This window comes from Labeo rohita, chromosome 11 (assembly GCF_022985175.1).
Source record: "Labeo rohita strain BAU-BD-2019 chromosome 11, IGBB_LRoh.1.0, whole genome shotgun sequence".
Classification (NCBI taxonomy): domain Eukaryota; kingdom Metazoa; phylum Chordata; class Actinopteri; order Cypriniformes; family Cyprinidae; genus Labeo; species Labeo rohita.
The window spans coordinates 9,463,887-9,481,480 of NC_066879.1; the positions used below are offsets into that span (position 1 = coordinate 9,463,887).

General features: G+C 36.7%; 1 protein-coding gene across 2 annotated transcripts in view; it reads right to left on the reverse strand.

Annotated features, from left to right (window-relative positions):
• The window catches only part of arid3a (AT rich interactive domain 3A (BRIGHT-like)), a 53,770-nt gene extending 42,798 nt beyond the window's left edge, over positions 1 to 10,972 (reverse strand). Inside the window, exon 1 of one of the 2 annotated variants that reach the window (XM_051123270.1) lies at positions 10,690 to 10,972. The gene's annotated coding sequence lies outside the window, so the exon portion shown is untranslated. Of the gene's footprint in view, positions 1 to 10,325; positions 10,660 to 10,689 lie in introns of those variants that run through there. The other variant, XM_051123272.1, reaches the window with a different exon arrangement.
• Positions 10,973 to 17,594: the final 6,622 nt, after the last annotated feature.

Sequence of the window (17,594 nt, forward strand, 5' to 3'; positions counted from 1 at the left end):
TAAGCGGTTCCCATGACGATGCCGTGTGTAAAGGCTGTGGGCAAATCTGAGGGTGAAAGCGTGGGCCTCCACATACATGACACTTCCTTCCTCAGAACAGTATGAGAACAGAAGTGCACATATGATTTCACGTGTTTGGCCCTGACCTCGCGTATTCTTGAGGATATTGTGCCATTGTGAAGACTTGACACACAAAAGATCAATTAAATCTACATAAACAAGTTTCTTCCTTAAACGAAGGTTTAAAGCATTGGTACTCCAAACTAAAAAAATGTAAATAGCAATAAACTGTCAATAGTGAAGACACTTAATGTCAAAAAACAAAGTCTTCAACATCTCCTTCTCTTCAAGGACAGGATGTAACATAACATACCTCAATTTTACAGCTTTGGTGAAGCAGATGCAAGAAACCAGATTTCATATCGTAAACACAAACAACCAAAAATGTGCATCAACAGCCAGCGGATGTCTGGAAGACGTGTGGCAAATGCAAAAGACTCATTCATTCTGCTTATGTAGAAAACGCTTTGGCATTCCTATGAGCATTACCTCAGTGAGGCATCACTAATGCTACTGAACCCACAAAAAGCAGAAGTTAGTAAACATTATCAAATATTTAAAAAGCAAGCCATGTAAAGAAAACACAAATCTGAAATCAACTGTTTTTCCACAGATCTTTTTTTCCCCATAGCCATCATGAAATTGTCAAGATTTAGCTACCTGAGAATCTATAAAAGAAGATAAAGACAATCATTCACAAAAATAAAACAAACTGCATTGTTAGATGTAAAAAGGCAGTCTTTAAAGAAACCTATAGACCAATTATATGTTTGTAAACATTCAGGATGCACGCGCATCACGGTTGCAGAAAACCCGGGAGAGATAGTCCTTACAGCTAGAGAATTACATGGATACGGTACAAAATAGTTCGATTTAAAATTGATTAGATGTCATTTTCAAAATGTTCTCTGCATATTACAGGAGCTTGTCACCCAGCCATAAGCACTGTTATACAACAAAATTGATGTTAGATAGTGGGATTGTCTTACAAACGATCCCAAATGCGGTTGTAAACAATCCCAGCTGAGAAAGAAGGTTCTTATCTAGCGTAACGATTGGTTATTTTCATAAAAATAATACAATTTATATACTTTTTAATGTCAAACACTCGTCTTGTCTTACTCTGCCTGGATTGTTTTTTTCCAGTTCATGACAGTTAGCGTATGTTGAAAAACTCCCATCTCATGTTCTCCTTCAAATTCAAAATCATCCTATATATTTGTTATGGGTGTTTGATCTTCTTTGCATGTTCACTTTGCAAAGACTGGGTCATTACTTCTGCAGTGATGTAGGATAATTTTGAAATGATTTTTGAAGTTGACAGAGAAAATACGATTGGAGTTTTTCAACGTATCCTAACTGTCTTGAGCCAGAATACACAGAATTCAGGGAGAGTAAGACAAGATGAGCATTTAAGATTAAAAAGTATTTAAATAGCATTTTTTTTAAAAAATGAAAATAATCGATCGTTACACTAGATAAGACCCTTCTTCCTTGGCTGGGATTGTTTACAACCGCATTTGGGATCGTTTGAATCCGGATGGAAGTTCAAAATCTGGGCACCACATCAGTCCATTATATGGAGAAAAATCCTGAAATGTTTTCCTCAAAAAACTATTTCTTTACAACTGAAGAAAGAACAACATGAACATCTTGGATGTTCATGAATCTTTGAAGTGGACTTCTCCTTTAACAAAAATCATCATCCCATCAATTTCAATATCTTCTAGCACATTCTTACAAAACAAGGTACACAATGTGTTACTTGGGTGGTATCTTTTCAAAAGCAACTAATATGCACCCTTTAAGGTTTAAAAAAAAAAAAAAAAAAAAAAAAAAAGGTACAAAAGTATACCTTTTAAAAAGGCACCACCACAGTGAAAGCAAGCCTTTGTACCTTTTTGTCTGAGAGAGCAGGTAAGTGCAAATATTTAAAATACACTTTGAGAATTTTGTGTAAATATACTGTAGAATAAGAGTTAACATGAAACACTTAAACACGTAATCATGTCCTTGGGACATGGCTGGTCCATTTATGATCATTATGGATGCATCCTTTATGAACTCAATCAAGAAGACATCATGTAATATTAACAGTACTTTAAAAAGAAAAAACAAACAAACAAACTTACTTAAAACACAGTGAAGAGTTGATTCAAATTTGTGAAAAACCTGAAAGAATTGGTGAGCAGATACAGGACACAAGATATAAGTCTTCCTTGACATTCAGATCAGTTTTAACAGTAAACAGTTTTTTGTTGCAAATCAATTTCCACGATATTGATAAACTCCTTAAACTATGATAATAAAAACATTACCTTTACATATGAACTGCATCTTTTAGGGCCCTATGGTTTCTGCGATGCAGAAAACGTGGATGGAATCGCGGCATCCAGTCATAAAAACGGAATTTACTGTATAAAGCGGAATGTCACCAAATTTGTCAAACTTTGAATGAATTAATCAAAAGTAGGTCATTACTCTTAAGTGAAATGATATGGACTACTATCTGTGAATATCAAGACACAAATTTACTAAATATGAATCTGGCATTTCTGCGTGTCTGTGTGAATGAATGACGCAAATGCATGTGACGCTTGCGGTGATTTCAGTGTCTGTCGTTTCATTAAATGAGGACATAAATACATGAACAACATTCAGAGCAAGTCGTCAAAATAAAATTTCAGTTTAACTTGAAGACGTTATGCCAGAAATATACTGTTCAGTAGATGTACATACTACTACTACTACTTTCTGTCTTCAGCCGTAAAGAAATTATGGTTTTTGAGGAAAGCATTTCAGGATTTTTCTTCATATAATGGACTTCAATTGTTCCCCTGATTTTGAATTTCCGAAATGTAGTTTAAATGCAGCTTCAAAGGACTCTACATGATCCCAGCCGAGGAAGAAGAGTCTTATCTAGTGAAACGATCGGTCATTTTTTTTGAAAAATAAAATTTTTTATACTTTTTAAGCACAAAAGCTTGCGTAGCACAGACTCTCGGATGCGCGTCCACGGGTCGTTCTTAAACAATTTGTTCACTTTGAACGAATCTTTAAAGTTAGTCTCGGGGAGGGATTCATTCAGTCGCGCAATCGCAACATCCTACTACGAATCACGTCTAGGTTCATCGTCGGTGTACTCCGGCTAAAAAAGGTAAAGTATTATTTTCTCCTACAACATCAAAATCATCCGACACGTTGTACCTTTTTTGTTTGTAAACAGCGTTTGACTTACTTGCACTTTCTTAGTCTTTGGGCGTTCACTTTGTAAACATTGGGTCTATAGATCCGCCTACGTTCCACGTGACCATTTGACATGATTCAATAGTATGTTGTGAACGTGCATGCCAGAACCTGTGCTACACAAGCTTTTGTGCTTAAAAAGTATACAAATTTTTATTTTTTTGAAAAAAAATGACAGATAAGACCCTTCTTCCTCGGCTGGGATCGTTTAGAGCCCTTTAAAGCTGCATTTAAACTACATTTCGGAAGTTCAAAATTGGGGGCACAATTGAAGTCCAGTATATGAAGAAAAATCCTGAAACGCTTTCCTTAAAAACCATAATTTCTTTACGACTGAAGACAGAAAGACATGAACATCTTGGATGACAAAGGGGTGAGTAAATTATTTGTAAAACGTTGTTTTGGAAGTGGACTTCTCTTTTAACCAGACAAATTTAAATACACAACACAGAATTTCTGAGGGGGGAAAAAAAAAATTCAAAAGGCTATTTTAAGAATAAATTTTCATAAACAAAGTAGTTTTTATGCATTCAAATAATTGGACATGCTAAAACAAAGAATTTGGTAACAATAAAATCAAATTCTCCAAGATCTGTTGACATGAACCATAAATCACCCTAAAATAAAACCTGTATGAGTTTATTTATTATGTTGAACATGAAGATATTTTGAAGAATATGGGTAACCAAATAGTTGACGGACTCCACTGTCAATCATTAATCATAAAAGTCCATCACATTATGTTACCATCATTCTTTTTCTAGCTCTGACTGAAATCTCTGTACAACAACACAGCTCGGGTCTATAGCTGCATTTTGTTAAATTGTCGTCTCTGCATTCCAGAATCTTCATGTGAATGCTGTTATTGTTCTTTAACTCTTTATGATCCCCATCAACAACGGAGCTCAGAGAAAATGTCAGCTTTGTAGAACACTGACACTTTTCAACTTTTACTACCAAACATGCATTAGCATGTGCAATCAAAGGGTGGTAGGTCAGGACTGCAGTTTTCCAGCCTGTGAGGTATGTGCCTGATAGAAATAAACTGGCTGAACGAGTCAGTTGGTAGGTTGACGCAGGACTACACTTGTGAGTGGAGGGTATGTTTTTGCTTTGTATTATAACCTAAAGAATCCAGTCTTTTCAGCTAATGACAGTTGTATAAATACACAACCCACAACAGAGCCTGGATGATTAATGTTGTACATCAGCAAATCAAGTTTGTTGATTTTGTTTGCGTGCAACTATGATGGCAAACTGCCAGACTTTATACACCAGAATTGTTTGTTAAACAAATTAGACCCAAAACGCTCCAGACCACAGCTACTAAGAATGCAGTTTCTGTTACCCTAACGTATCTCCAAGTCACTCCCAAGTAGCTCGGCAGAAAGAAAAGTGAAGATCAGCTGGCTGGGATTCCCTTATGGCACACTCCCAAATAGTGAAATCATCGCTTTTTTGGCAGGTGCTTGAGGTGAACAGCAGTGCACCACTGAAACGTTTTAATATGTGGCTTTTGGCAAAGGCACGGTTTGAACCAGAGCCAAGCCACTCAACTGAATCCACACAACCTCCTCCTAACACTATTCTGAAGCAATGAACTCTGGCTCTTTTTATAGGCACATCTCATACGTTAAAGGCAGAGCATATCCGTGCATGCAACATACAAAGTCCAGTTACAAATAGGGGATTTACAGCATCCTGCCTCACAGTTTTTTACATTTTCCTGCCTCACAGTTCATATTAGGGATGTCACAATTCTCAATATAATATCGAACCGTTCGGTACGACATCCACGGTCCAATACGTGCTTGTGAATTGCGGTTTTACAGTTTTGCATTTAAATAATTTCGTTGTTTTATTTCTCTCTGAATTTGCTGCGTGTGCCCGTGATTTCACGTGCTGAGATGAGGAAACGCTTCCCCGCTTACATATGAAAAGAAACACACGCAGGGCATCTTTCCTTCTAATGCAATGATAAGCCTTTCTAAACCTGTTGTCAAACAAAGGAAATAATGTTTTTTATAACTTTTGTTTAATTCACAACATCAGTCATCAGTTTCAACTTAAAAAAGTAAGTGTTCATGCTGGCTTAAAATTTTAAGTTTACTCAACTCAATTATCCATGTTTTCCCATGTAGTACAACTTAACATTTCATGTTGACTAAACTTAAAATTTTAAGACAGCATGAAAACTTACTTTTTTAGGTTAAAACAACCGTTTTTGAAGTTGTTGTTTTTTTTTTTTTAAACAGTGTACAACGATACCAACCTTTCTGTAGTACCGGGTCGATTCAGCACCCGCTGATAATGCAGCTACTTTCAAATTTTCCTGTATGCTTGTGAGTGTGCTGTGAAGAGCGTCAAATGTTTCTATTTACAATGTATTTTTGCAGCATTGAGGATTGTAGCCAATCACAGACATGTTTGTTGAACGCAGTGGCCAATCAGAAGCTTTTAAGTTAGAATCAGCGGGAGTTTGTTCAGCAGGATCCCTGCGCGCTTGTGAATCATTTCCAACAAAGTATAAACTGTAAACACAATGTAAATAAGTGATTCATTGTGCAGTTTTCACTGAATCATAATTTGAATAGAAGTTTTATTTTTCCATGCTGCTAAATAGGCAACACAGCTTGATGAGGGACAACTGCGTGGACTGAATCTTAAATTACATTGTTTGACGCAGCAATAACCACAGCAAAGGATGGGAGAAAAACATCTGATGAAAAACAAAAACATTTCACATCTGACGTGTTGAAATTGATCTGTGATTAAGTCTTGTGCAATGCAGAGTTTACAAAATGCATTATTATTTAATGTTTTACTTACTTATAAGTATTAATAAGCATCAATAACTACTTTTATTTATTTCATATTTTATTATAAAATAGTAAAATCATTTTAAAAAAATAGGAAAGAATTGATATGGTCAAAATTGGTATGGAGATCCATGGAATTGTATTGGTACTGGTACCCTGACAAACTAGTTTGTATAGCATTTTTGTTTAACTAGTGCTTTCTGTTTCACTTGAGTAAAATGTTGCCCAAGAGCTCTATGCTAAAATGGCCACACTGAGACACGCATATGGATTAATCTAAAAACAGAGCAGTTCCCTCCTTGAGCTGCAACACTAGATATCTGATTCCGCTCAACACTACCTAGTAACACGCAAAGCTGAAACCAGTTTGGCCAGCTCAGAGGAGAGTTTGCCAACCTGAAAACCTGCGAATAAGATGACGGCTGATATGGTTGTTTCATTCTAATCACGACAGGTGCGACAGGATGCAGGGCCTCATTCCTGCTCGTACTTTACCTTATCAGTTAAAACCCCACACCCACTTATTTCACATACAAATAACCCCAGGACTCAATAACATCACATATGCAGGTCACCAACACCCCCAAAATACATAGAACGCAACAGCAAAAGTATATTGTTTATGGTACGTCCACATTAATTGTATCATTAAAGAGTCACGTTATCAGGAAATTAGAATTAAAACACAATTTAAGATTGTATCGCGTCATTTTCTGACCTCACAAGCATTATAGTTCCTCTTATGCTGCTGTCCCCTCATAAAAATCTTTATAAAATCTACCTATTTGCGTTTCATGCAAATCTGCTGACAAACAGTCTATTCTACATTATCTCTACTCTAGCCGCAGGACTGGTATAGAATCACGTCGCCTGGCTTGTTGGAAACTGAACCGTGTTATTAGAAATGCATGTCTGCATTGTGAATGTTGCTTCCTGTGCACAAGTTTGTTACAATACCATCTCTTAGACTCAGCTTGTTAGGTCTTTAAGACCTGAAATATATAACCAAACACGTCTTTAACACTAATCCGCTCTCTCTCTCTCAGGCCAAAGGGCATTTAGCAGGAGGCCCCGTAAACCAACACAAGATTTTTAATAGTGCCTAAAAGCACCCGACAGCAGACAAACAAGCCAGTGTTCGTTATTCCTAAGGAAAATGTAAAACACCCTTCACTTTCTGTTCCGTTCTGCTTTTGAGTACCCAAATTATGGCGAAATCCAACACATTTCACATTTATCTTTCTATGGAGTCAACAAGACATTTAGGAAACTCTCGTCTTGTCCAAGAATCATTTTAAAATTGATATAAATGTAAACACTGTGCATATATTCATTCATTTTTATGTTTGACTATTGCGTTCTCCAATTAAATATGTTCCAAGTTTCACGTACAGATGACAATGATCACTCAGATCTGCAAAAATGTCAGGCCATTAGTTGGCAATGTCACTTTGTAAAGAAGCACTATCAACCTGCACATAGACAAATTCACAGATTTGTCTTTTGGTAGTTTTAGGGCTGGGCGAGAATTCGATAACGATAATTATCGCGATATAATTTTAATGATTTATAAAACGATATGAACAGTTCGATAAATGTTCGATATAATTTTTATGTGCCAAAAGCAGAAGGAAACAGCGCGACTCATTTGAATCAGGCTGTTTATCCTCTCGGACCAAAGTTCAAACTGCCGTGCTGTGCGAGCTCACTTGGGAAGATGCATTTACTCCGTCACGCGAGCACTAAACAGCACTGTGAGGTCCAGTGTAAAACACTTGACTTCAGCGATGAACACAAATGACTCAATTAGTGATTCAACTAGTTTAAAGCTGTGTGCAACGAGATCAGAAGGCATTTCAATCTACACATCACCATCATTTTCTATGGAATTACTGTAGTAAAACTCACTGCACCATGGTATTGTGGCAGCAATGTGGGAAATTCACATTGAATTTTAGTTTAGGAGTAATGGTATATAATTATCAGCGTTTCCCATTAATTAACCAGACTGTGGCGGCCCACCACAGTTTCATAATAAACCCAAAATAAATTGATAAAAGGACTAAAACACTGCATTTCGTGCTATTCCTTCGGCAAGTATCTGTCAAACGAACTAAAACCGACACTGATTATAGTATGTATGTATTTGTGATTAAGCATGTGTGCACTTGTTTTTAGATGACCGTTTTTCATACAAATAGGCTACCTATAAAACCATGTAGTTATATTTTTACCATGGTACTGAGGTACCATTATGTGTGGTTTTAACTGTGTTTATCAAGAGTTAAAATGTATGCTTGCTACTATGGGAGACCTATGCTTAAAAAAAAAAAAAACTGGGTCAGAATAAGTTTAACCACATAAAACTGAGGTTGCTACAATTTTTACAGATGTGACTGATTGATAATGAACAAAAATTTACCTCTGCATCCTCAAGCTACTATCAAATGTGCATTTCTAAGAGACAAATAAGGGATATTATTATTATCATCATCATTATCATTATCATTATCATTATCAGACAACCCAAACCTGTTTCTTGATTTGAAACAATATAACTCATTAGAACATGCAGATATTAATTTTTATTTCACTTTGGAGCAAAAATCTGACTTTAAACTTGAAAGAAATAAAGATTTATTGTGATAAGTATCAATTTCGACTGATATGAAAAAAATTATTGTGATAATTTTTTTGCCCATATCGCCCAGCCCTAGGTAGTTTTCATGGAAACAATAACAGTATTGTTTTCAAAAACCCACACTTTGCATTTTAAGGCTCCCAAAATGAAATCGCATTACAAATGTTCTGTTTTTAGTTGAAAACAGCATAGTGTAAACACCACCTAAATGCCTGTATATCTCCAGATTAAGTGTGAGCGGATACGGAATTAAATATCTTTTCCAGCTGTTGTTGCAAATCACACTGTGCACATGTGCATGTAGTGTTTCAGTACAGTGTGTGATGAAGCCATGTGTAGTCTATGCAAACAAACGTGCTTTTCTGTTTATGTGGAACAGAAATCTAATTAAGGCTGGAGAAATCTGCTCTGTGCTGATTTAAACAGGTTATTAAGAACGGAGAGAATGAAATCAAATCAGTCTTAACCCATATTTGCAGCAGGACTCTTTAAAAAGGTTTGCTTTACTCTTGGGAGTGATAGATCTGTAAGGATCTAAATCCAGATATGAATGCATATTGAGATATAAGTTATATCTCACATTATGAAAGGAAGACATATATATAATATAAATAGGTTAAACATGCTTATACATCATATGTTATATCACAAAAAAGTTTGAGATTGACAAGTTGGTTCAATAATATTCACACAATTCCAATTTTGGTTATTTATCAGTTTTATGGATAAAAGGCACCAGTTGAAAATAATCACACAGAACATTTGTCAATTTAGCAGACAAACAAGCCACAGTGTTTGTTATTCCAAAGGAAAACATGAGTAAACACTCTCCATTCCATGCACTTTCTCTTTCGTTCTGCTTTTGAGAACCCAAATTATGACAAAATCCAAAACACTTCTCATTTATGTTTTCATGTAGTCAACAAGACATTTAAGAAACCCGTCTTGTCCAAGATTCATTATAACAAATGTATATAAATGTAAACGTGCATAGATTAATTCATTTTTATGGTTGATTATAGCATTCTCCAATAAAATATATTCCAAGTTTCACATACAGATGACAAAGTTGTCAAAATGATCCCTGCCATTATACTACTGTGTTTTAAGATTTATTTTTATCCATTTATTGCTATTGCATAATTATTTAACCTTGAAGATACTTAATTCCGAAATGAGCAAACTGTAACATTTTAAATGTAACAGTTAGATATAGTCTAAAATAAGGGGAAAACACTTGCACACATGTAGAAAGCAAACTACTTTACATAAATAGAATGACATTAATTATAATCATCCTTATCATTAATAACAACAACAACACATTTTTCACAATGAATATTATAGTCTCTAACTGCTGTAGTCTAATGACTAAGAATTAAAATGTGAAATGTCAGCAGAAAATTACATTCTGTTAGTTATCAGACACGTATATGGGTAATTTGTCTTATAAAAGCTAATTTAATAAAAAAAAAAAAGTAACTAAAATAAAATAAAAATCCACAAGATCACAGATAATCGACCTGACAGGGAAAAAATATAATTAAAACGCTACTTACCTTATCAAAACTTCATCCAAGTTGTTGAAATGGAAAAAAAAAAAAAAAAAAAAAAAAAAAAGAAGAAAAAAACCAAACAACCCGGGGATGTACACTTATTTGCATGTATACATCGCGTGCCTGATGGCAGTTACTATATGTGTATGTGTCGAGTGTTTATTCTGATGTCTGTAAAATACACAGACACCAACACTGCCAGACAAACACATCATCATATGATCAACTTCAAACAACATAACGACATAAATTAAAACTTATTAAACCTCCCGAATTGTGATTGTTCGCCAGAGAGGTAATGTATTTCCCACACAGTCAACAGAAACAGGAAAATAGGCTGAGAGGAAAAAAGACGCACTTCACTTACCAGTTTAACTTCCGTTTAGTTTTTTTCTTGGGAAGCGGAAGGAACATTCCTGATTTGCCCGTAAAAACAACCCGGTCGCCACGCTCTCTTAGTCAATATTTGATCACAGTCACGAACATACGAGCGCCTATAGAAACAGTATGGCTTCTGCTCTCTCTAAAGCACGTCTCTCTTCCTCATTTGATTTCGATATAGAGGTTAATTTGGCAGTAACATCATATGTGCGTCTAATCTGAGGCGGTGCCCGCGTTCGGGGAGTCAAACCATTGGTTGACAAACAGCAATCAGATGCAAATTCCAAACCTCTGAATCAATGGGGCTGCCTTCCCCCACTCTATAGGAAACATCTACAAATGACTCAACGCCAATAAGTAGAGGAAGGTCCCACACTAAATGACCTTCGCTCTAAACACTTATGTTTGAGTCTGGTGATTTATTTGTGCTGATGATCGAAACCCATTACAATAGCCGCCCATTTAGACACCCGTCCGCGTGTGTATGTATACATAAATGTATATACGCTATATGATGCTATCTATACATTTGGCGACGTTCCCTGCCAGGGGCCCTTCCCTTTTATCACAGGCACCAATAATGTCTAGCTGCTGCTGGAGTTCTCATGCAAACATATACAGCGGTATGTCTTCGCTTATCATTAATAAACAACCTGCAGTGTTGCCAAGAACAAAGTGTTATTAATAACGAATTTAGGTTAATTAGAGTAAGTGCATTTTAACTGCATTTAATATAAACACTCAGTATGTTTAACGTGTGATAGTCAACCTAAAAACCCACTAAACATAAAATACGCATCAGATAATTTTAGAACATTCTGCTGTTATCTGAAATGATCTGATTAAGTGTGATAAAAATGTTCTATGTAGCAAGTAGAGGCCATTTCTGAGAACTGATATATGCACGTATCAGGTTAAAGTGCAGAAAGTTTTGCACAGTATTTAGTTTCCACCTACTGGACAGACCAAGTATTGCATTTTTGTAAACATACAGTGTTAACAATCTCAGACAAGAAGGTACAAATGCTTTTCACTGCGGTGGTACACTTTCTTTCAGGAAGGTGCTAATATGTAATACGCATACTAATACGCACCTTTTATCTTGTAAGTTGCAATAGGTACAAAGTACAAAAGTGTACCTTTTGAAAGGTTACCAGTACAGAGGCAGCTTTTATACCTTTTATATGTAATATAAAACGGGCAACAAATAGTTGCACTTCATCAGCCTGGAAAAAAAACAAACATTTAAATGCTGTTACATTTCAAAAGTATCAAACTGTTGTTTCATAAAACAAATAAAACATTTCACAAAAAATACAAAACAATAGATGTATTGTTCAAAGTGAAGACGATACACTACTTTCTACTGGACATTTAACCTGTGGTGAGTTGATGACGAGGGAAATTGACTTCAATAAATGGGAACATAATATAAATCAACTCAGCCAATTCAAAGCAAAAACAGAAGTTAGTTCAGAGGAAAACTCTTACCTTTTGTCAGAAGCTGTGGTTTAATATATATCCAATGTAATGACATTCAAGTATCTAAATAACTTCTGGAGCCCCTGTAGTAGTCATTAAAACTGTGCTATCATCGTGAAGAAACATCTGAAAAATTGTTTCAGTTTTCATTTTAGTTAGATATTAGATCTTTTAGATAGTGTTCACAGCATAGCCTACGCTGACGTTTATAATAAAACACATTAACACCTTAATGTTTGATAGACTGATAAAGCTTCAGGTAAAGATTAATCCTTAAATGTTAATACGTTTATTAGCATAAGGTATTTATAATACACAGTCTCACCACTCCAGACATATAATGTGCTATATATTTAGGCTTCATAAATAGTGTATAATGGCCTGGACATTAAACAACCATGACGTAGGCCTACAAATTATTTTGATAGTATTTTGATAGATTTGCCAGATATGATCTATGATACCGTACTGTATGACTATAGAAGACATATGTGTGTTTCTATTGAACATTGATGGAGCAGCACATTTTGTGAGCAAATAAATTGGATTAAATTAATTTCATTTTAATCACAAATGCCATACTTTTAAATATCATTCTAATATTTATTTACTTAACATGAACAAAACTGAAAAGTATTAACAAAACCTTCGTCTCAAAGTACATTCGGGAAATATAGCGTTTTTTTTTTTTTTTTTTTTTTTGCTACAAATCTATAATGAAAAGCGGCTGTGGTTCTTGTGTCATCTAGTGGTTAAAGAGGAGAATGAAATTAAAAAAACTTTTACCCGGAGCGCATTAATCCCCGTTCAGGAGCGTTGTATAATTCTCAGGTGAGGCTAACGTGGGGGCTAACGAAGCATATTTTATATGAATAAAATACGCCGTCAGATTTTAATTGAAAGGATTATTGCCACTTTCCTTACACACCAGTGCATTTAACAAACTCACAAACATCAGCGTGTAACATTTAACAAATGTCTTTTTTGCTAGTAATTAATTTAAATGTCTGAAACATTATTTTTATGTGGCTAAAAACAAGAAATCGTTGTGATATATGCTAAGCACTGAGAGAGTCTATATCTGGCGCAGCGCCAGACAAGGCTCAAAAGCACGTTTGTATTTAGCAGTGAAAGTTTAAATACACCGGTGATCGTCTGCATCGAATGGTCAAAATCGACGAGTTTTGGGGGGTTAGAGTGGGTCAAATTGAATCTGAGGTGGCACAAATCAGATCGGAGAGGTACCCCTCGGTTGAAATCGCATTCGGTTTAGCTTTTGGCGTTTAAAATCGTATTCCGAGGGTGAAAAGGTCGGCCTTTCAGATCATTGCAGGGGGCTTAACTTCCTGGTTCCTCCCTCGGAAATTTGCAATAGGATCAGATTGGTTAACTGGCCCAGTGTGTAATTTGCTAACCACCTAGTGCACATTGTCTGGAAACATCAGGACTCTTACAATTATGGGTAGTTGTATGTTCCTGGAGGCAGGGTTTATGTAAATTTCAGGGTTTATGATATCACTAACCTTGGAAGCAGTTTGATGTATTCCCTACCAGGCTTTTGTTGCAGGCCTTAAAGGGGTCATCAGATGCTAAGTTCACTTTTTCATGTTGTTTGAACTATAATGTGTGTTGGCAGTGTATGTACAAATCTACCATATAATGATAAAAATCCATGCAGTGGTTTTTAATTAATCTGTAAAAATAATATCCCCTTTTTCAAGGCGAGCCGTTCTCAAATGCCTGTCGGTGTGAGGCCGCTCCCACAATAGTTGATTGACATGAGCTCTTACCTCAGACCAGCTGTGACAGTCTAGTAACTTTCCATGTTTTGATGCCAGAGCAGGGATGTAAGTTAGACAAGAATATCTCCGATTGAGCGATTGAGGTGTTGTGTTGCTGGATGTAATAATGAACATAGTGGTCGTCATTTACTCCCGAGATCTGAGCCACTGAAGATGCAGTGGATTACGTTTGTTTGTGATGGGACTGCGCCTCCCGATCAACATATATCCGTCTATGTTCGCGCGAATCATTCATGATCCGGCTTCACTTACAGCAGAAGTGAGTATAAGCATTTTTATGAATCTTTGCGTTCGCCTTTCCTTATAACGTGGTAGTTAGGAAGTTTAGTGGCTAAACGCTGCTAAATGCGGCTAATATAAACAAGACCATCTTTCCAGAGAGAAGAGAGGGGCGGGGTGAGCAGAGCTTATTTGCATTTAAAGGAACAACCCCTTAGAATGAGATGATTTTTGCAGAGCTGATTTTGGCAAGGTAAAAAGGGTGTTGTTTTACAAAACCATTGAGAATTTTTAATCAAAGTATAATAGAGACTTTTCATTAAGACCCTAAGGAATCATATCACCTTGTGGAAAATGGGCATCCGATGACCCCTTTAAAAAGTGATTTCAATAAAAGACAATTTCTCCCTTTACATTGAACTTTGAGCATTTTAACTTTGCAGATATTGTTTATGCTTAAACAGCCACATTACACATTAACTAAAGTTAAAAAGGTGAAATCGTAATCTATGACCCCCTTTAATTTGTGGGTGCGTGGTGGAGATTTAGCGATCGGCCCATCTGAAAAGTTTGGGTCCTCCTGATGGCCAATCAGACTAGCCTGGCCCAGCCAGTCATGAGCCCCCTCCACCCATGGGCGGCTATCCCTTTATGTTAATCCAGCCCTGCTAGGTGGAGCATTTGAAAGGGACCATAACTGATTTAATGAGTCTTTTTTGCAGTTTCACTCTACCAGCCGTGTGTACTTAGACCTGTACTTAAAACCGCAGTGTGCTGTCTTCTTACACACAGGTCCAGCTCTGCAGGTACCAGCCAAGGAGCACCATGGTGCGGTCGTTCATAGGGTGATGCGCGGCTGCTGAGTGAGGCCGTGACATGAAAAGAGTGCTACTCAGGGCTGGCCCAGCCACCCAAAGTGGCATTTTTAGGAATATATAATACTATATGAAGACTTCAGATGCAAAACCAGCTAAAAGCCATCTCGGGTAAAAATGAGATAATGATACTGAGTGAATGCTCCTGGCAGTATACGTCCATCAAATACTTTTACATCAAACTCGCTAAATTCTAGCCTCAGCCCAATCAGAAGTACCAGTACTTGCATAGAAACCTATACAAAGTAGCCAGAAAGAAACGCTAATTTTAAAGAAATACGTCAGATGGATTTAGGCTTTTGCATCTGAACTCTTCATATTATTATTACTATATATCATTAAAAGTAACAAAAGATGGAAGCACGACCTGATAAAGGACTTTGGAGAAGGTCAAGCATGCTGGCTTCCTGCCGATTTTTAGAGAAAAGAAAGAGCGCTCCAAGCAGGGCTCGTCTGGGGTTTAGACTCTGCACCCAGAGGCAAGGTGTGATGGCGGGGTAAAATACTTGTGTAATTTTACTTGATTAGTGTACTTGAAAATTTTTATGGGAGGTTTGTATTTTTCCCAAGTGCAATTTAAACTGACCTCTTTAAGTTTTGCTTGATTAAATTTCTGAGGAAAAAAGCAGTACTTTTTAAGGCCTGAGCACCAGTGGTGCAAGGATCCTATTGGATCCTATTGCTCAGATTCTTCTACTTCTTCTTCTCCAAAATGAATGCATTTTTGTGGGTCTAAACATGCTCGAAAACTCATAAAACTTTGCACACATGCTAAAAGTAGTGAAAAATTACATCTAATATGGCTTTCAGATGTGGGTGTGGCTTGATAGCACCACCTATAAAAATTCAGTGCCCATCGAGCTATGTTTCACATACATGTACGAAATTTGGTAGACACATGTAACACACCTACAAAAAAGTCCCCCGGTACAAAGTCCGAAACCCAGCAGGAAGTCTGTTATTTTGAATTCTCTCTGCAAGTTTTGTGCCGTTTTTGCCATTTTCAGGCATTGTAGTTAAACAAACTCCTCCTAGTGATTTAAACCGATCAACACCAAATTTGGTCAGTGTAATCTAAAGCCCTTTGTGACGTTAAATTGTGAAGATCTTGAGTTTTTGAGTTGGCAGCCTGACAAACTTCAATGTTTTGCCATGAAAAAGGAAGTTGTCATATTTCAGCCATACAATGTCCGATCTGCCTCAAAGCTCACATGTTTGATAAGAGTCCTGACCTGAACACATGTCCATTACCATATTAAGTTATAGACATAGCGCCACCTGCTGGCAATAGGAAGTGGCATGTTTAATGCTCTAACAAACTCCTCCTAGAGATTGAATGACTTCAACATCATATTTGGTCAGTCTAATCTAAAGGCCTTTGCAATGTTAAATAGCGAAGATTGAGTTTTTGTTAAAGGGTTTGATATTTTTCCATGGGAATAGAAGGTGTGGTAGCTCAGCCATAAAAATGTCCTATCTGTTCCAATCTTCACATGTTTAATAAGAATCCTGGCCTGAACACATTTAAAGGCCAGTATTCTATGATTATCAGTAATTACGGTAAATGGAATCCCAACGGTGTGTACTTGATGCATGAGAACCGATGATGTTTGTTTTCATGCATCGTGCACACACTTTCAGCTTCAGTGGTAACATTTCTGGTTTCAAAAAATCACCAGCAAATCTGGGAGTGCATATTGAGGCAGCCAAGTTGCTACCAAATATTTTTACTTTCACTTGAGCATGTTTTTGGCTGGATACTTGTATTATTAATTGAGTAAAATTTTCACTGAATGTCTGTACTTTAACTTAAATGCAATTTTTGACTACTTTTTACACCCTGATTGAACTGGTGACCTTTAGATCCTGGTCTAACACTCAAGACAGTTACACAGTTATAGAACCAAACCGAGCTTAACTCTTTTGGCCTCCCACCCACAGCTCACAATGTTGTGGCCACAGCCAGGGAGACAGACAGCAGCTGAAAACCTTCTAATGATGGGCCAGAAAAAGGGATACTTGGCCTGTACGGGGATCAAACCCGCGGCCTGCACATGGCTTTAGAGGCAAGGAGTGGTCAGCAATCCAGCGTCCGCAACCGACAAATACTTAAAGACGGGTGCACGGTTTGATTATAACTGTCAGTGTTGAATAACACATCAGTGTTATTGATTTTAAGCAGCAGAGGGGGCTGGCAGATGAGAAATGTACACATGGAGGAAAGCTGTTTAATAGGTGAATTAAACTCATTACATAATTGATGAACTTTACAGTTATTGAACCAAACCAAATAAACTGATTTTGACTGAATAATGACTGTTTACTATTGCCTTTTTAGAGCTGCTGAGTGTAGGGTGTCCAGCTGTCCTGCATTATGTGGGACAGTCCTGATATTCTAAGCTTTGTCCCACATTCTACAAGCCATAAGCAGTGTTCTGCATTTTAATTTTGTTTGTATTTTTGTCTGTTAAATAACCAACCAACATGGTGTTTTTGCTGATAATGACTGTGTG